The sequence below is a fragment of the Mus musculus genome, chromosome 17 (assembly GCF_000001635.26).
Source record: "Mus musculus strain C57BL/6J chromosome 17, GRCm38.p6 C57BL/6J".
NCBI lineage: Eukaryota > Metazoa > Chordata > Mammalia > Rodentia > Muridae > Mus > Mus musculus.
This window is the reverse complement of record NC_000083.6, coordinates 31,899,393-31,914,912: the sequence shown is the minus strand read 5'-3', so window position 1 is coordinate 31,914,912 and position 15,520 is coordinate 31,899,393. Positions and strand designations below refer to the sequence as shown.

General features: G+C 51.5%; 2 long non-coding RNA genes across 3 annotated transcripts; one reads left to right on the top strand and one right to left on the bottom strand.

Moving 5' to 3' along the window:
* Positions 1–1,109: 1,109 nt before the first annotated feature.
* Gm30571 lies at positions 1,110–2,448 on the bottom strand. The gene is made up of 2 exons (XR_385538.3): positions 2,258–2,448; positions 1,110–2,178 (listed from the first exon to the last, which is right to left on the bottom strand). It is a non-coding gene; the product is annotated as a predicted gene, 30571 (long non-coding RNA).
* Positions 2,449–2,468: 20 nt separating this feature from the next.
* On the top strand, positions 2,469–7,036 carry 2310015A16Rik. Of its 2 annotated transcripts, XR_876746.3 has the most exons (3): positions 2,469–2,559; positions 6,036–6,117; positions 6,496–7,036. It is a non-coding gene; the product is annotated as an RIKEN cDNA 2310015A16 gene (long non-coding RNA). The 2 variants fall into 2 exon arrangements; XR_385539.4 differs by lacking the exon at positions 2,469–2,559 and having other exon boundaries at positions 4,834–6,117.
* The last annotated feature ends 8,484 nt before the right edge of the window (positions 7,037–15,520 follow it).

The window sequence follows — 15,520 nt, the reverse complement described above, 5'->3', positions numbered from 1 at the left end:
GTCTCCATACGATCCAGCTGTAGGGCATTCTCTTAATTAACCACTGACAGGGGAAGACCCAGCTTCTTGTGGGTGGTGCCATCCCAGGGCTGGTGATCCTGGGTTCTATAAGAAAGCAGGCTGAGCAAGCCGAGGGGAACAAGTCAGTAAGCAGCACCCTCCATAACCTGCATCAGCTCCTGCCTCCAGGTTCGTGCCCTGCTTGAGTTCCTGTCCTGACTTCCTTCAGGGATGAACAGCAGTGTGAAAGTATAAGCCAGGTAAACACTTTCCTTCCCAACCTGCTGTTTGGTCATGGTGTTTTGTCGCAGTAATAGAAACCCTGACTCAGACAGAGACCATGCTGAACAGTACCACAGGCCATGAGTAATCTGGGAACTAGGAGAGCATGACGCTTCCTCAACAAACACATGGGGAAAAAAAAAAAAACAGATGCAGGAGACCTGGTGGCCATGTGCAGCCCTGGACACAGCCTAGACCCCAACCTTCAAGTGAAGCCAGACTGCTGACAGACAAAAGCCACAGCTGTGACAAACCTGGGGGGCGGGAGTGGGGGCGGGTGTCAAGCTCTTTTCCTGGAATTGATCATGGTATTGGGATTATTCTACAAGTAATTACCATCCTGAGATGCCTCTGCCCAGTGATCACCGAAAGGAGGAAATATGTCAGGGGTTGTATGGCAGGGGGTTGGGGCAGGGTGCCGCTGGTCCTTGGACAGTATTGGAGGTGGCAGGGGAGTTGGGTACAGGGTAGTTGCTATATGCTTGTCTATGATTGTGTAAGGTAATTTCATAATAAAAGTTCACAGGGATAAAGTTAAAAGATAAAGGGATCGCTGACTAGCTATTTGAGGGATGTCTAGGTGAAGGCAACTCCACCCAGATGTTACACTGTTACAGGAATGGAGAGAAGGCTCAGCCAGTCACACACTTGACTGTGCAGGCACCAGGACCTGAGTTTGGATCCCAGCACCCACGATAAAAGCCACGCACGTCTGTTACCCAGTGCTGTGGGGTGGAGCGGACACAGAGATTGCTGAGGTTGTCTGGCCTAGTTCCGGGTTCTGTGAGAGAGCCTGTCTCAAAGGAACAAGGCAGAGAGTGACAGAGTAGAATGCCCAAGGGCTTCCTCTGGTCTCTTCAAACACATAGGCTGGAACACATAAGTGTGTGCACGAACCACACACATGTAACCCCCCCCCCCCAAGAAAGAAGGTTAAAAATCAATTCCTGAAGACAAAGTGAGAGCAGGTGTGCCTGGGTCCTCAGCTCCTCTGACGCTTGGCCCAGGCATCCCTCAGAAAGGTTCCCAGTTCTGTCAGGCAGCATGCCCTGGAAATCCAGCCGGATGGAGGCACAGTGATGGGGACCGTGCAGATCTCCTGAGCAAGATCTGAGGCTGGCTTGAGTCCAACCTCTGCCTGTGATTGGTTGGGCCAGCAGCAGCCAGGCCTGCTTTTGTTATAGAGCCACTAGGCTTAGTTGGCCACACCAGGCTGCAAAGTCTGACCTAGGCACCCCTCCGGAGGCCTCCTTAGGTCAAATTTAATTTGAACCAATCTAGTCCAGAGGCAGATCACCACCAATCTATCTGTCTGGGGAGATGATATTTTAAATTTGGATCATTAAGGACTTCTGTAACTTCGGGAGAATGTCAACACACATCACTTGAGCCCCAGGGATACCTCAAGCCAGGCAGCCAGGCAGGAAGGCTTAAAAATACGCGTGGGAATGAGCAAGGGGCAGCAAACACCGGAGCTTCAGAACCCGTGTGAGGTGACGCAGCTCAGCTTCCTGGGCTAATTACATCTGTGGGTGTTTCTGCCGGTCCAGGCTGTTCCAGATGCTGGAAGAGTTCAGAAGAGCTGCTCGCCGGCAGTGATCACGGTAGAAAGGATTTAGTGAAAATCAAGGCAATCACCAGCCCAGGCAGCTGTGTGTCCCTTAGTTCTGTATAAGGCGTCACCCAAGCGACAGAAAGATAAAGGGACGTGCCAAACAGCCCCACTGCACGTTGCCCAACATATTACCCATCCATTAATCTTGTCTCCTCTGGGCCCCATGGCACGAGGTAGGGATCTTGTCTCTCTCTATTGAAGGGAGAGCAGGCTGCAGTCAAGATGAGGAATCTTCCTTGTGGACAGGATGCTGTCGGGGCTTCTCTCAGGTCTTTGCTACTCTGCGGGGTTGGGGACAATGACATCTCTACTATAGCGAAGGGTGTAGCCGAGCCCGGTACTGACCCTCTGTCAGCTTACCAGCACAGTGCTCACAGATGTAGTCCTGAAAGGCCCAGCCCACAGAGGGAGGGTTGGGCCATGGCGCTGAGGCTCCAGGGCAGAGATGCCAGCTGCGGGCAATGGCGTCAGACAGCTCTGCCTGCACAAACAGAGACCCACCGGGGTTCCGAGACGGAATGTTCCCGCCGCGGCCAGGATGCTGGGTGCGGCTGCCCTGCTCAGCTGCTTTTTTTGTTTATTTATTTGTTTAAGTTTTTCTTCTTTGAGTACAGACTTGACACGGAGGGAAGGGTGTTCTCAGGCTGCCAGCCACGGCCTAGGTAAACGCTTCAGAGCCTACCTGCCCTTCTGCCTGAATTTGTTTTGGAGAATCACTCGCTTGTCGTGTGTGTGTGTGTGTGTGTGTGTGTGTGTGTGTGTGTGTGTGTGTGTAAGCAAGCGTGCATGCACGCACACGAGCTCAGCATGTAGTAGCCAGAGGCTGATGCCGAGGGTGTCGTCTTCCTTGATGGCTTTTCCACATTGTTTTGCACAGGGTCTGCAGCTAGACCTTCAGCCTGCTGCTCTGGCAGCCAGGCCCGGTTCTGTAAATGTTGGGGATCCGAACTCAGGGCCGCATACTTGTGCGGCAATTGTCTGACTCACGGAGCGGTCTCCTCAGCCCTCGGTTCTGTTAAGTGACTTTACTGGCTACAGCTAATCCCTGTTCCTGCCCGGGCCCCTGGCAACCACCAATGTTGTTTCCTTAGACTGGCCTGCTCTGATATTCAGGGACAGTGGCCTCCACGCATGGTTCCTCCCATGGAGTGGTATATCCTGGGGACTTGACGGACCTGTACAGGAGGCGTTGCTTCATTCCTGTGTGACTGGTATCACCACTGTTTGAATGAACCAATGGTGTTTCTCCATTCAGCAGGCAATGCTCACTTGGATGCTCCTGCTTTCTGGTCATTGTGAATGAAGCTGTTGCATCTTTCCTTTGCTTCCTTCCTTCCTTCCTTCCTTCCTTCCTTCCTTTGCTTGCTTCCTTTCTTTTTATTTATTTATTTATTTTTTGATCTTTGGTTTTTAAGACAGGGTCTCTGTGTAACAGTTCTGGCTGTCCTGAGATTTACTGACTAGACCAGGCTGGCCTCCAACTCACATGGATCTGCCTGACTCTGCCTCCTGTGTGCTGGGACTAAAGGCGTGGCCGCCACGCCCAACTCTAGGCCATTTTTGAGCTTCTCTTTAAGCAGGCATGCTTTCCTTCCTCTTAGGTAGATGCTGGGAACGGATGACTTTAAGTGAAAGTATATTTCGGGAGGTACACCAGGTGTGCCCAGGGTACAAGATTTAAAAGGGCCAGGTGTGGTGGCGCACACTTTTAATCCGAGCACTTGGGAGGCAGAGGCAGGCGGATCTCTGTGAGTTTCAGACCAACCTGGGCTACAGAGTGAGTTCCAGACCTGAAAAGCAAGATAGTGTCTAAAATAAACAAATAAACAAACAAACAAATAAATAAATACAACAGCAATAACAATCCCCACTCCCTCCACACACACAACAAGGCAAAAACTATCTATTAGCAAAAAGGCACTGAGCCTCATAAAAGATGCCTGAATTTGGGTTATAGAAAGTAGAGTTAGGTCAGAATTAGAGTCTTTGGAATTAACCCCACGAAGCTCATGGAAATTGAAAAGGAGAGTTCAGGCAGAGTGAGTCAGGCTGGAATCTGCTCAGCCCCAGGGAAGGTGGAGGAGAGACCCTGGAGGGACGGGGGAGGTAGAGTCAGTCACTGACCCAGGGCTGTCTGCTCTGTTTCAGAGTCTCGCTTGCTTAGTGATGGTGCCAGTGTCTGCAAGCATTAGCAGTGTTGTGGCTGTGTGAACATCATCACAGCATGCACTGTGGTTTCAGGCCACTGGGGACACAGACACAATTGTAAACACAGCTCATTTTAAGCACAATATGAACGTTACCACATGGCTCAAGCATTAACTCACACCAATGACAGTTTCAGCTCATCACGGGCAAATCTCACCCTGTTATATCCCCTCGAGTCTTTGGGAATTTTCTTGGGAATGCCCCCTCCACACACACAAACACACACTTTGAGACAAGAGCTTCCCATGTAGCCCAGGCTAGCCTTGGGCTTGTCATTTTCCTCAACTTCTTGAATGGTGGGATTATAGAGGTTCACTATCGTGATTGGCTGTACCTCACTCTTTTTGGGGGGGGGCGTCAAGACAAGGTTTCTCTGTATAACACTGGCTGTCCTAGAACTCACTCTGTAGACCAGGCTGGCCTCGAATTCAGAAATCTGCCTGCCTCTGCCTCCCGACTGCTGGGATTAAAGGTGTGCACTACCACGCCTGGCCTGTCTCTCCTATTAGCGGACAGGATTGTTCTCATCTCTTAGTGACCTTGCACCAAAAGTCAGGTGGTTGGAAGAGTAGAGGGATAGATGAATAGAGATATGGATGGATGGACAGAGGGATGGATGGACAGAGGGATGGATGGATAGAGTGATGGATGGATGAATGGATGAGGGATGCATAGATGAACGTGTGGAGGGTGGGTGGGTAGAAGGATAGATGGATGGGTCGATGGGCGGAAGCTTGGATGGGTGGGGTTATGGATACACAAGTGATAAGTGAACTGAGTGCTGGGATTTCAGGCATGTGCACATACTGAGTAACTGTTTAATCACTGCCGCATACATGAAGACCTTTGAAAGTAAGACGTGGGTTGAAGGCTGCCCCGAATGACTGTGCGTCCATGTTTCTGTCATGGGACCATGCTGGACTTGTTCTTTGTGTCCTGTGGAGCAAATGCTGAGCCCAGTCACCCACCACCAGCAGCAAGGAACACAAAGGAAAGTCTTAATGTAATTAGAAAGCTGTGTGTCAGCACACAGTGGGGTGGGGCGTTTGCCAGCTATGCCAAGGACTGGAGAGGGTGGGGACCTGAGACTCTAGGTCCTTCTTAGGAGTCTACCTGAGAAGAATTCAGTGGAAAAGGTCCCACCAAGGAGATGATCAGGGTTCAGGATTGGCTGTGCTTGAGGAGCCTGGAGGACATTTCCTGAGGAAGAAGAACCCCTGGGCCAATGACGGCCTCAGGGTCCCTGAGCCTGTGTGACATCTAGTTCTGATGTCTAAGCCCTGATCCCTCATCTGTGCTTCTGCTGGTTTAATCTCCCGAATTTATTGTATGTCAAGATGTCTTCAGTGAAGAAGCTCATCAGTCTTCCATGCACAGAGCCCACTGCAGTGAACATCCCTGTATACAGGGGAGGGTCTGAAGCCTATAGAGGCTGGGAAGACAGGCATGTCCCCTCCTGTGGCTCTGGTAAGTCTCTCCTGGGCCAGCCCTCCAGCTACCTGACCCATCTGGTTTTTGAGGGCCAGTAGGTAAGGTGCAGATAGGGAAGGGAAGAGATGAGATGTGGTGTTATCAGAGGATTGTTGGCTTCAGCGGCCCAGAGGTACAAGGGTCCATCTGGCAGAAGCTACAGTAGCTAGAGCCAGCCTGGCAGCGACTAGCCTAAATAAGGTCAGGGCTCTCTGAAAAGCCATGTTGGTCTTGCCAATTCTAAGTCCCATGACCAGGTCTGCTGGGCATGCCCAGGAAGAGACTGGCTGTGGGTAGTAGGGGTAGCCACTCCAGAGGATGGGGCCAGATGGGGCTCTACATATGCCTGTGGCAGGTGCAGAGATGGATTAGCAATGGGCACCGAATGCCAGACAGGCACCGAGTTATGTCGGGATTGGGGTTTACCGGGGGTTAACACTCGTTGCTGTTGGCCGTTTAGTGAACAATGCCTGCTCCCGACTGGCCCACGGGATTTGAAGAGCTAAGCTGGACCTGTGAGCTGAGCTTCCTTCCAGCTCCCTGTGAGTAATCAGGCTGGGACACAGGGTTTGCTGTGGGGATCGGTAGGCACAGAGCTACAGGTCTGAATGCCCATGTACCCCCCAAATCCATGTATTTGAAATAAGCCCTCACCCCAAGTTAAAGGTGGTCGGAGGTGGGCATGGGGTATGGCAAGGTCATAAGGATGGAGCCCACGCCCGTGAGGTTAGAGCTCTTGTAGGAGAGACATCAGGGCACACGTAGCCCCTTACCATGGGAGGACACAGGAAGACACCATCTTCTGCTCAAAGCAGGTTCTCCTGTGGGCCAAAGCCTGTGTGGGCAGGGAGAGGTCATTGGACAACAGCCACTTTGAGCCCTATGGCCCCAGCCTCCTCTCTACTCCTTCCGTCCCTCAGTTTACCATCCCCGAACAACTCGTCTGTGAAGCCTTGAAGTTCAGGCAAGAGAACTTGAAGAACCACCTTGCCTCAGCTGCTACATCTCCTGTCAGCACAAGTGTCACATCTGTCCCCACCATGCTGGCCTGTCTGCATCCCCCTGGATCCTCATGGCATCTCTGGTCTGGGCCTGGGTGATGTCAACCTTCCTTGTTTCTATGCATCCTTCCTGAGATGAAGGCTCTACTCTGAAAGTAAAGGCTATGGGACAGTCTCTGTAGGGTGAATGGAAATGGCCACCACAGGGGCTGGTTGAAGGCTTGTGGCACTATGGAGGTGACCTTCCTTCTGGTTTGGTAGGGGACCTTCAACAGAGATCTTCACTTTGTCATGGGTGCTTTGGGGCTGGAGTCAAGCTGGCTCCTCTGGGTCCCAAGATAAGTCCTGGCCTACACAAGGGAGCTTCTCTGTAGCATTTGATGACACTTCCAAAGAGAATCAATTTTCCATCATCACAAATAAAGAAACCTGAGCCCCAGGCTCACCCATCTTGACTGCCCACTGTGTGCTGCTCATTGTGAGTCTTGGGACTCTCTGTGTGCCAGTCCCCTTACTTCTGTCCATTCGCATCCAGAGAGGGCAGCTGAGGACCCAGGGGACCCCTCCAGACTGCTCGTTCCTGAAGTGACACCACACCTCCTCCCAAGGGCTCATGTGTCCAGCCTGTGCTGTGCTCCTTACCTGGTCACAGCTGCCCTTACCTGGTCACTCCAGCCATGCTCTCCTTGACACAGACAGAAGGGCTGGTCTCCTTACCAGAGGTTCCCAGTTGGTATAATAGTGTCTACTTCTCCCAGTTCTTCCAGAAATGAGAGGCCAAGGGGAAAACCCCCACATTGTCACATTCGTGGCCCAGCAGCTGAGGATGCCTTTGTGTCTCCCAGGCTCCCATGGCATCCATGTTTATTTTAGAGTGGCATCTGGCCTCAGAGTTCATGTCTCTTGACTCCAAGGGCTGAACGACATCACAGGTACTGAGAGAGGCTGTAACGAACGAGGTTGCTGTATACACTGTCCATACTCCTTGGCGTACAGATGCCATCTTCTGGAGGACGAGACCAGGAGGCAGGGGCTACGGCAAAAATGGTTTTCAACAACGAGCCCAGGTCCTTGGCTCCATGCAGATAAGCTTGCCTGGCTGTCTATGGGCATGAGGGCAAGAGAGCCCGGCAGGGACACTCTAGAGCATTCCTGAACAGAGGATAGCCCCATCGCAGGTGGCTGGAAAGCCGTGGCTGCTTTACCTCTCTTCAGTGCCTGCAGACATCAAGAACCCCTCCAGATACAGGTGGCAAATGTCCCATTCAATGCTACCACAGTGCCGTGTGACCACTGAAGGCAACCCTTTTAGGTAAACCGTGAGATTCTCACTAAGATCTTCGAGGGAACTTGTGTATGTATCATTGCACATATGTTCCAGTACATGGGCACAGGTGTGTGGGGATGGAGTTTTCTTCAGTCACTCTATACAGTGAGACAGGAACTCTCCCAGAGTTCGCCAGTCAGCTGGTCTAGCTAGCTGTCTTGCTCTAGGTCACCCCCTGTCTCTGCCTCCCCAGTGCTGGGACGTACAGGTGGCCATCACACACGTCCAGCTTTTACATGGGTTCTGGTGACAAAAACTTTGGCCCTCACCTGTCCACAGCATGTGCTGTGTCCCCCATGCCAGTTCCCTCCTGCACCTCCCCCAACTTCTTTTTAGAATGGACCCCACTGTGGACATGATGGCAAGCTATTTGGAGTCCCCTTCCAGAAGACTATGAGCAGGGTTCATGGGCACAGTCCCTGGTAAGGATACCCGCACTGTTCCTCCACCTCCCTTAAGTCTAGATGTTATCATTGTAGCCTCAGTGGCTGCTATCCTGAGCCCAGTGACACCCTACAGGATGCCTGTCCCCAGGATGCCTGGTAGCCTTCCCAGTTAGTGTTCTGGCCTCTGTGTCCCTTCCTCCTGGTCCTTCTGCTGCCACCAGCTCCTAGTGTCCTTGACACCAGGATCATCACTGTTAGGATTCTGTCCAACTTGGGACCAAAGGCCATGTGTTGGGGCCCCAGGGATCACACTGAGAGACTATGTAAGTGGGTACTGCGGGGCAGTGGGGTGCACTGGTTCTGATCTCCGGCGACCTCTGATCTTTGTAAACTCACAAATGTGCTCAGGAGCCTGAGGAGGCCAGAAAGGAGACGTCTCAGGGGTTGGAGGCTGGGCAGATGGCAGGTCAGGTGGGATGGAGCTGGGCAGAGACTGGCCTCCCTGCTGGAGAAGGTGACGTGGCTGTGCTTCCTGTGGGGCCTGTGGAGGCTTCCTCCAGGGCTTCTTAGGTAAGACGGCTTCCTGTGCACTCGTCTCAGGCCATGAAGTCAGCCCTCCACATATCTGGCCTGAGGACAGAGAAGGCTTCCTCTTTGGGGAGTGAAAAGGAACGTGGCCTCCCAAGCTTCAGGAAGGAAAGCCCTCACTTCCTGGTGAGAGGGAACAAACACGGCAGGCCTTGACTCCAAACCCAGAGGAACACGTCAGAGCCTGCCGCCTGGGACAGAGACAGTTGGCTGGCCTAGTCCTGTGGCTGTGCTTGCCGACGTCCTGACCTTACGATGGAGGCAAGCCTGTGAACGCCATGGGGGTAGGAAAAGCAGAGGATTTTCCTGGGGGTCACTTGGAAGCCTAGGTCTAGATGTCTAAGCCGCTGTGCCCTGCAGAGCCTGGCTCCTGCAGGTGCTCAGAGATCCATGTTCAAAGACTGTGAGCCACAGGCACGCTCTATGCTCTTCCGGGGTGGCTCTGTAACCAGCAATGGCTCGCACCGGGAGGAGTCCACGGAAGCTGGGCCTAGTCCTCTCACTCTGCCTCAGTGTACTGGCTGGGTTTGTGTGTCAGCTCAACACAGGCTGGAATTATCACAGAGAAAGGAGCTCCAGCTGGGGAAGTGCCTCCATGAGATCCAGCTGTGGGGCATTTTCTACGTTGGTGATCATGTGGGGAGGGCCCCTTGTGGGTGATACCATCCCTGGGCTGGTATCTATAAGAGAGCAGGCTGTGAAAGCCAGGGGAAGCAAGCCAGTAGGTAACATCTCTCCATGGCCTCTGCATCAGCTCCTGCTTCCTGACCTGCTTGAGTTCCAGGCCTGATTTCTTTTGGTGATGAACAGCAATGTGGAAGTGTGAGCTGAATAAACCATTTCCTCCCCAATTTGCTTCTTGGTCATGATGTTTGTGCAGGACTAGAAACCCCGACTAAGACACTCAGCCGTGTTTCTAGAGCTTTTGTGGCTAGACCCTGGCCTTGGGTATGAGCAGCCAGCCCTAGCTTCTGTCCCCTAACTGGGGACAGGCACTACAGGTCGCTTGGTATTCACTGTTGGGAACGTAAGTGTGGACTCTCTGCTCTCTAAGGACCTCTTGTTAATTCCTTTGGAGCTTCTGACAGACAATTGGAGAAATGACCCAGCTTCCCTCCTGTTCCACGTGGCAACAGACCTGAAGTGTGTCTACTTAGTGTCTCTGAGGCTCTGATGGGGTAACCTGGTCCTGTTCTGTCCTTCTTTTCTCCCTCCCTCCCTCCCTCCCTCCCTCCCTCCCTCCCTTCCTTCCTTCTTCTCTTCCTTCCTTCCTTCCTTCCTTCCTTCCTTCCTTCCTTCTTCCCTTCCTTCCTTCCTTCCTTCCTTCCTTCCTTCCTGGGGGCCAAGGCTAGGGATCTGCTGTACATAATCTTGAACCCTAACCCAGGTCTGACACAGGGATAGAGGAACTACTCTAACTATTGTGTGCTGTCTGTGTTCCAGCTGTGTCAGCCGTCCCTTTACCCATGAGTCTTTGGGGCACCTGAGGCCACTGCCATCCAGAGAGGAGGGGGAGGTCCTGTTTCTTGGCCTGGCCAATATTTATCTTTGTCTCCTAATATTATAGACACGGGGCAGGGAGTTGGAGCATGGTACAGGGTGTGTGTGTGTGTGTGTGTGTGTGTCCTCTTGGCACCAAGGCAGCCAAGTACTGGAGGCTTTAGACGACACCTGGAGAGGTGACGTGGCTGGGGCCAGCCCCAGCTTCTCCTACCATACCCTCCCTCCCTGGCTCAGTGAGTCTGGTTGTTACATAAAGCTCCTTATATAACCGGGGCAAAGGCGGAAAGCCCCATGCAAGTCAAAACAACCCCGCATGGGGCAGGAAACCAAGATGGACAAACACATTCCGGAAAGTGGTGACCCACTGCTAAGGGCCACATGGTCACTGCCAAGAAAGGGACAGAAGGGCAGGCACTGGGTGAGAAAGCACTTGGGCAGGTACACAAAGGGATAGGCCGATGGCAGAGGCTGCCAGCCAGTGTAGCCTGCAGGGGACAAGTCGGTCATGGGCTGAGGGTCTGAGCTGCAAAGATTTGCTGTGTCTCCCTGCCTTGGCCACTGCTTCCATACTGCTGTCCTGCCTCGTATCAGGTCCAAATGGCTGGAAAAATCTTGCCCTACAGCCCTGCTGAGAGGGAAGATTGCCTCTTGTCCTTCCTGGCTCCTCCTATTGACTTGGTGGCCTCAGAGAGACATCGGGCATCATGAGGCTGCATGGCAACCCAGCTCCAGGTTCTGGACCCTTCATCACAGTCCTCCTCCCAGTCTTTGCCTCTCTCTACTTTTTTCCTCTAAAAACTCGTGCTTATATTTTGAGTCCAGGGTGTTCCAGTATGGGAAGTCAAGACAGCCTTTTGCCCACCTGCAAAGGCCCCCTTTCCGGATGTCTTAGGGTTTTACTGCTGTGAACAGACACCATGACCAAGGCAACTCTCAAGGACATTTAACTGGGGCTGGCTTACAGGTTCAGTCCATTATCACCAAGGTGGGAGCCTGGCAGCATCCAGGCAGGCATGATGCAGGAGGAGCTGAGAGTTCTACATCTTCATCTGAAGGGTGCTAGCAGAATACTGACTTCCAGGCAGCTAGGATGAGGTTTTGTTTTTGTTTTTTGGTGTTTTGTTTTTGTTTTGGTATAGAATAGTAGAATAGAATTTATTCAGGGCATATAGAGGGGAGTCAAGAGGGTAGTAGAGGCAAAGAAAGGCAAAAAGAGAGAGAGTAGAGGAGTAGAGGCCGGCCATGAACAGGTGGAGAGAGGAGGAAGGGAATGGGGAAGGGATGAGGGAACAGAGGAGGAGCAAGACGGCAAGAGACCAAGAATAGAATGAGGGTCTTAAAGCCTACGTCCACAGCGACACACCCATTCCAACAAAGCCACACCCACTCCAACAAGGCCACACCCACTCTAGCAAGGCCACACCCACTCCAACAAGGCCATACCTACTAATAATGCCATTCCCTAGACCAAGCATATACAAACCATCACACCAGATAAGTTCACATTTGTGGGTTTGGGGGGACATCTCTGGCATGGGAAGATCCCCCTACCTGGGATGTCCTGGCTGTTCCTGTGAGCAAACCCAGACCTGCATAAGTGCTGCTCAGAACAGAGTTGGCCCAGGACATGGCCTCCAAGTGGTGTGCCAGGCTTCCCTCTGCCAAGCTCCTGTGCCTGCTCACACCACTGCCCCCAGGCTCCAGCCACAGCTACCTGTTTCAGGAGCCATATCCTCTCCCTTCCCTTCCCCCATGGGTAACCAGCTGCAAGAGGACTCCCCACTCCCCACTTACAGCTCTGTTGGTCCTGACCAGAGGCTGAGGCTGCCACCCCTGCATGGTGCGGACTGGAGCTTGGGGACATGTGAGCTTCAGATAATGATGATAGGGTTTGGGGGAGAAGAAGAAGAAGAAAAAGGAGGAGGAGGAGGAGGAGGAGGAGGAGGAGGAAGAGGAGGAGGGGGGAGGAGGAGGAGGAGGAGGAGGAGGAAGGCGGCTTACAATCTCTCTGAAACACAGGCTTAGTTCCTATCCTTTTGGTACCTTTAGGCATCCTCATTCTCTGCATGAGACCCCATCTTCATGGATTCCCCTAGCTAGCTTAGAGGACCCCAGACACCGGCTGTTCAGCCACTGTTCTGAACAGGAAAGAAACTGGGATCCTGAAGAGGTTGTGTTGTTTGCCTCTGTGTTCTGGTAGGCACTGCCCTCAGCCTTAGCAAGAGCCTAAAAGCAGTTCCCTCTCTCTCTCTCTCTCTCTCTCTCTCTCTCTCTCTCTCTCTCCCTCCCTCCCTCTCTCTCTTTCTCCCCCCCCCCCCATTTTCTAGACATGGGCTTGTTCCACCCAGCCTGGCCATCTATGCTGGCCCCACCCTGTCATCAGATGCTGGATGTAGAGGTGGGGTCAGAGGGAGCCTCTCACACTCTCCCTTCCAGGGCTGGATGGGAGCCCGGAAACAGTTATCTCCTACAGGTGGCTGGCTATCTGAGGAATGCTCTCAGAAGTCCTGAGAATTCAAAAAAAGCAGGAGTTACTCACGGGGAGCCAGTTGAGCAGACTCCGAAAGGCACCCCTTATCTCAGCCACCACGGAGGGGTGTGGGACTCTAAGAACCAGTCCCGACCAAGGAAATGAGAGGGATCCCTCGTGTTACAAATGCCCCTGTGGTGTGGCTAGGAGACCTGTTTGTCCTCAAATAGCACCTTCCTATTTTCCTGGGTGCTGGAATCCATCTCAGTCCTAATCTTGGGGCGCAGGTTCAGGCTCCATATGTGCCCACCAGCTTGGTGCTGGAGCTTGGCACTCTGGCTCCTCCCGGCAGACTCGGCTTGGAGCCCTTGTGTTTTCTTCTCTATGTACTGATGTGTAACTGCTGGTTAGTCCTGGAGTGTCTTGGCAATAGCCTCAGCCAACATTCTGAACTCATTGGATTTAGACCCCTCACCCCTTATGTAATCACTGCACAGTGGACTCGGGTCCACTGCTTGACCGTTGGCTTCAGTTTCACCCTGCTCCCTTGTTTAAATATTTTCTCATGTTCCCTATTGGCCTAAGTCTCCTTTTCCTGTCATCTTTTTAATGGTTTCTCAGAGACCAGCCTTGACCTTTCATCTTGATATCTCTTTAAATAAGTGTAAAAAACTTAACAGACTCAGATCTGTCAGAGGTCTGTGAGTGTGTATGTATGTATATGTGTGTGTGTTTATATGTGTGTATATGTGCGCGTGCATTATGTGTGTGTGCTTGTGTATATGTGTATGCTCATGTGTGTATGTGTGTGTTCATGTGTGTATTCATGTGTGTATGTGTGTGTGCATGTGTATATGTGTGTGGGAGTGTGTGCTTGTGTGTATATGTATGTGTCCGTATATGTATGTGAGTGTGTGTATGCACATATGTTTGCATGTGTGTATGTGTGTATATATGTGCATGTGTGTATTTGTGTGTATATGTGCATGTGTGTATATGTGTGTGTATGTGTGTGTATATATGTGTGTGTAGACATATGTGTGTATATGTGTATATGAGTGTGTATATGTGTGTGTATGTATGTGTGTGAGTGTGTGTGCTTGTGTATATGTGTATGTACATGTGTGTATATGTGTGTATGTATCTATGTATATGTATGTGTGTGCGAGTATATGTGTATGTGAGTGTGTGTGTGTACATATGTTCGCATGTGTGTATGTATATGTATGTATGTGTGCATGTGTATATGGGGGGAGTGTATGTGCTTATGTGTGTATGTGAGTATATATGTGTGTATATATGTATATGTGTGTGTGCATGTGTCTATGTGTGTGTATGTGTGTGTGAGTGTGTGTATGTGCATGTGTCTAACTGCTATAGTCTAGATATGAAACACCTCACCCCAAGGCTTGTGTTGAAGGCTTGGCTTCTAGCTGATGGGCCTTGGGAAAGCAATTGGATCATGAGTCCAAGGGGACCTCGTTGTCGCTCATGTGAATGGCAGGACTTGGTGTTATCCAGTGGTGCTGGTTTTGTAAACATTCAGAATGCACGGAGTTGTGAGGTCATGGATGCTTCTGCTGAAACTTCACAGGAAGGCCTGGGAGGCCCTGTATGTGGACAGAGTCCCAGTGAGGGTTGGGACCTCCTAGAGAGTTGTACTTATAGCTGTAAGGGTGATGCAGTGACCACTCCAGAGAGTTATGGGTGCTAGGAACATGGTGTACCTGCTGAGGGAGGCCACAGGCAGTAAGCAGAGCTATCCCCAGAGAGAGAACATATTAGGCAAGATAGACCAAGTGCATCTTCATTGTAGGATGAGCATGAGCCTTTGAGGATCAGGGATGCAGTGTCATGCCTTGGATAGGAAGTGCTCTCAAAAATCGCTCATGTGGTGAAGGCTGGTTGGCAGTGATATGCTTCTAGAAGGTAGATGAATCATGAGAGCTTTGGCTGACCAGTGAGGTGGATCTATCCCTGGACTCATAATTTGCTAGCATCACTGGGAAGGGACCAGGTTGGAGGAACTACGTCACTGTGAGTATCCCCTAGGTTCTACCTTGTCCCAGGTTCATTCCCTGCTCCTTCCTGTCTACCCTGAGGTGGGTCTCTTCCTCCCCAACTTGCTCCTTCCTCACCATGAAGTCTTGCCTTCCCACACCCAGGCTCAGAAGCACCCAAGCCAGCTGACCTGGGTGCAAATCTCTGAATCCTTGAGCCCAAGCAAACCCTTCCTCCGTAAGTTATTTCTCAGACACTCTGTCACATCAGAAAGTGACAGCTGTATCTGCAAACACCAAAAGCTTCACTTGCGTGGTGTGCTGTCTCACGGGTTCATTATGTTTCAAAGATTTTTTTTTTACCTCTCACATCAAAGTATCCACAGAGACGTGGGCATACCATGACTGCTGTTTCTCTTCCTTCATCCCTAAAGGTACCTCAGATACCCTGGGGTAATCGCCATTCAGCCTCGGGACATCCTCTCGTGTTTCTGGTGATGAAGTGTCTTTGGGGCCTTTCCTGTGACAATGTCCTCACTTGGTTCCATCCCAGAGGGGATTCCCCTGACCACGGACATCTAGAGTAAAAATCTTCAAGATTTTGTTGTTAAAGATGACCACTATCTTCAGACCTCTGCATTTTGTTTTGTCTTTAATGCTTGTATTTAGT